Raw genomic sequence first — 4,020 nt, 5'->3', positions numbered from 1 at the left:
ACCTTGGGGATGCCTCTACCACAATACATTATTACCCCAATGATCTTCAGAGTAGAAATAGAAACAGGAGATTTCCCAGAGGCGGGAATGGGCAGTTCCTGAAGGAGGGGTGCCAGAATCCAGGTGCCGAGGGACAGTCTCCAGCATCTGAGGAAGGCCATTGCTAGACTCTTCTCTGAACTTCCTTCCCCGGGGTGCACAGTGTGAGAGAGATCAAGCATAGAAGGACAGCACCTTCCATGCCTTTCCCCGCTAAGTAGCTCCAATGAGCCAGAGTACCAAGAACTTTTGAAAGCACATGTCCACAAACTATCCAGGCAGTAGTGATCAGTATCATTTTGTTGCATTAGAAAATTTTATCTAGTTTAGTTACAAAAATATCTTGTCATTAACATATTTCTAATTATTTTTAAAAGTTTTTAAAGATTCCAATATATGAGCCTCTAAAAAGCTTTTGCAAAAGTCATCTTTTACAACTAATTTTTAAAAAGTATCATGAAGTCCCACTGCAGTTCTGTTCTCTTTGGTGCTCTAAATTGTCTGTGGGTTTCTGTTGCCATCTAGTGGACAATGTACATGTGTGTTCCGACTTGAGAAGATTGGCATGGCCAATGTGACTAAGAGTTATCCATTTGTGCAATGGATTGTAAAGGAATGCACGGAATATGAAAATGAAATGAGTAAAAATAGTTCATTTCTAGGCTACTACAAAGGAAAGCAAATTTAAGGTGTTGGATTGCAAACAATGATGATACAGAGCTAAAGTAAATAAAATCTTCTCTGATCCTGCTAAGATCCTTCAACTCCACCCTTAATAGCATGTAAAACATTAAAAACAACCTTAGCACCATACCAATTCAAGTATAGTTGTGACTACAGGAGCAGGGGTTAGGCCCAGCTGAAGTCAGGAACCCATGGCGATGGCAGGAACCCAAGTACTTCAGCCATCATCAGCTGCTTTTCCTGCACACTGGCAGGAAGCTTGATCAGAAGTGGAGCAGCTGGATCTCAAACAGGCCCTCTGATGTGGGATGCAAACATCCTATTGGCAGCCTATTCTGATGTGCCACAGTTCTTACCCCTATTTTGTTTTTCCAAATTTTGTATTTGGTTATTTATTTAAGAGGCGGAGAGGAGAAAGGGAGCTCCTCTCCTCTGGTTCACTGCTCTCAAATATCTGGCAACCAGGAACTCAATCCACGTCTCCCCAGTGGGTGGTAGGGACCCAAGTACTTGAGCCATCATCTGCTGCTTCCCAGGATGTGCAGTAGCCTGAACTAGAGTCAGGAGTAGAACCCAACCTAGAACCCAGGCATTCTGATATAGAATACTGGCTTCCCAACTGGCATCTTAACTGCTGTGCCAAATGCCCATTGCTCTATCTGTTGATTTTTATAGAGAAGATCATAATATTTTTAAAAGTCATACTGTTTCCTCTCACGAGCTGTAAATTCTTCTCTGTGGAGAGCAAGGACATCTAGGAAGCCCTTTGCATTGCATACTGGGGTGATAGTGGTGGTGCTGCTGTTACTTGCAACACCCCTACATGAATGGTCAGTTGGTTTTCCTGAGCCAGCACTGCCTCCCTGGGTTCCTTTGTGTTTCACTGCTGTGGGTTAACCCTGGAGCCCGAGATCCCAAAGTACAGCTGAACAGAGATCAGAATCCTTAGTCACAAAGTCATTGCCTCTTCAATTAATCTTCTTGGGGGACCATGGAGGAGTAAAAGAGAGAGGACAGGAGAGCTGCGGACATAGGTTTCAACTGGCAGCCAGCTTCCTCACAGAGGGCACAAACCAATCATACTCTCTTTTTTGTCTCTAGATTTGAGGCCTATAGAAAGCATGAGTAACCAGAGGGTTTTTTTTTTTTTTTTTTTTTTTTTCTTTCTTTTTCTTTTTTGACAGGCAGAGTGGCAGTGAGAGAGAGACAGAGAGAAAGATCTTCCTTTTGCCGTTGGTTCACCCTCCAATGGCCGCCGCGGTTGGCGCGCTGATCCGATGGCAGGAGCCAGGTGCTTCTCCTGGTCTCCCATGGGGTGCAGGGCCCAAGCACTTGGGCCATCCTCCACTGCACTCCCAGGCCACAGCAGAGAGTTGGCCTGGAAGAGGAGCATCTGGGACAGGACCGGTGCCCCGACCGGGACTAGAACCCGGTGTGCCGGCGCCGCAAGGCGGAGGATTAGCCTAGTGAGCCGCGGTGCCGGCCTTTTTTTTTTTTTTAATATTTACTTATTTGTTTAAAATGCAGAATTACAGAGGTTGAGAGAGAGAGAGAGAGAGAGAGAGAGAGAGATCTGGTTCACTCCCCAAATGGCCGCAACGGCAAGAGCTGGACCAATCTGAAGCCAGGAGCTTGGAGCCTTTATGGGTTTCCCACATGGGTGCAAGGGCCCAAGGACTTGGGCCATCTTCTACTGCTTTCCCAGGCCATAGCAGAGAGCTGGATTGGAAGTGGAGCAGCTAGGACTCAAACCGGTGCCCATATGAGATGCTGGTACTACAGGCAGCAGCTCTACCCGCTATGCCACAGCACTGGCCCCTAATCAAAACTTTTTATCTGATACTTGATTGAAAACTTAAGAATTCTTCAGTGTTCTAGCTAGAGTGCTGCAAAATGCAGTGCTTCATCTTTTTGTGATACGCTAGGTTTAGCTTCAGTTCCAATGGGCATTATTTGTGCCACTTATCAGTGTGTTCCAGAAGCAATAATTTTGAACAAATAAGGGCTAAACCACTAACATCCCTTTCAACATGTGAAGCAAAAGGGTCAGTGATGACAAGACAATTGACACCTTCCTGGGATAAAGGAGATCTCAATTAAATTTATAGTCTTCGAGCAAATCACTTGATACCTTAAATGTTCAACCATAAAAGCCAAGGACTCAAAGAGAATTTTTGAGGTAGTTTTCTGTCCTTCAGGCAAAAGACTCTTAAGCTATTTTTAATATGACTTTGTTCTGGTTTTGTTCCTCTCTTGTCATTTGAAATCTGGAAAAAGATTGGAAGGTTAGATTTCACCCAACCTTTTTCATAAATTGAAACCTATTTATATTTTTTGATAAGTGCCTGAGAATATCAGACCACAGTGCTTTCAATTTGCAAATTCTTGCCCTCTTCTAGAACGTTTTCTGGAATCTCATCAAGGACCAAGTCAATGTCAGATCATTTTGGCATGTAGCAACTCATCCATAACATAAAGACCCTATATCTGTTTCATTATCCAGAAAGAACCAGCGAAGAATTTATTCTGTAGGTTCAAGAGACATTGTTGAGGCCCCTAGAAAAAGAGGTGCCATCTAGACGTGATGGCAACACACATGTGAAGGTTAGACAACAGCAGTTAGATTCCTGTAGTGGCTGCTTCCTGGAAGGTGTTATTCCATAGAATCTCTTAAATCCAGCATCTGGAGCTCCAGGAAGGGAACATTTCAAGCTGGATAAAATAACATGTATACCATTTCAGCCTTCAAGATCCCAACATGTTGACCTCAGTTTCAACACAGCTACTCTTAGTCCTCATTTCATTGCTTTTGGTGCTGCCTGTTGTTGAAGCACTAGGAGCTGGAGATGCAATCTCACTCTTGTTAGGAGTGGTTCTCAGTATAACAAGCATTTGAGCTTGCTTGGAGGTGTCTGCAGGAAAGAGAAATGCACAGATGTGACTTTCAAGGGCCTCCTGAATCAAACCTTGCCCTGAGATTCTTTGTGCCATTTCAGTTAAGCCTGCGCTTTTGTGTCTGCGAGTTCCAAGAAACAGTAAATACGGTAGTTTGACATTTTCAGTTGTTCCCATAAAACAGGAACATAGATATCTGTTAATGTGGAAAAAAATTATTTTCTTTATAGCAAGTAATGCATGGAAAAATCCAGCCTGTAACTTGTATCGGCTGGTTTGAAAAGAGGTCAAAAAAGTATGATAGTTGAAATTTGCGGCCGGCGCCACGGCTCACTACGCTAATCCTCTGCCTTGTGGCGCCGGCACACCAGGTTCTAGTCCCAGTCAGGGCACCAGATTCTG

General features: G+C 44.0%; 1 pseudogene; it reads left to right on the top strand.

Moving 5' to 3' along the window:
- The first annotated feature begins 3,481 nt into the window (after window positions 1-3,481).
- On the top strand, window positions 3,482-3,664 carry LOC133765201 (small integral membrane protein 30-like; annotated as a pseudogene).
- Window positions 3,665-4,020: the final 356 nt, after the last annotated feature.

The sequence above is a fragment of the Lepus europaeus genome, chromosome 8 (assembly GCF_033115175.1).
Source record: "Lepus europaeus isolate LE1 chromosome 8, mLepTim1.pri, whole genome shotgun sequence".
NCBI classification, from domain to species: Eukaryota; Metazoa; Chordata; class Mammalia; order Lagomorpha; family Leporidae; genus Lepus; species Lepus europaeus.
The sequence above is the reverse complement of the archived record's forward strand: the minus strand, read 5'-3'. Positions and strand labels throughout refer to the sequence as shown.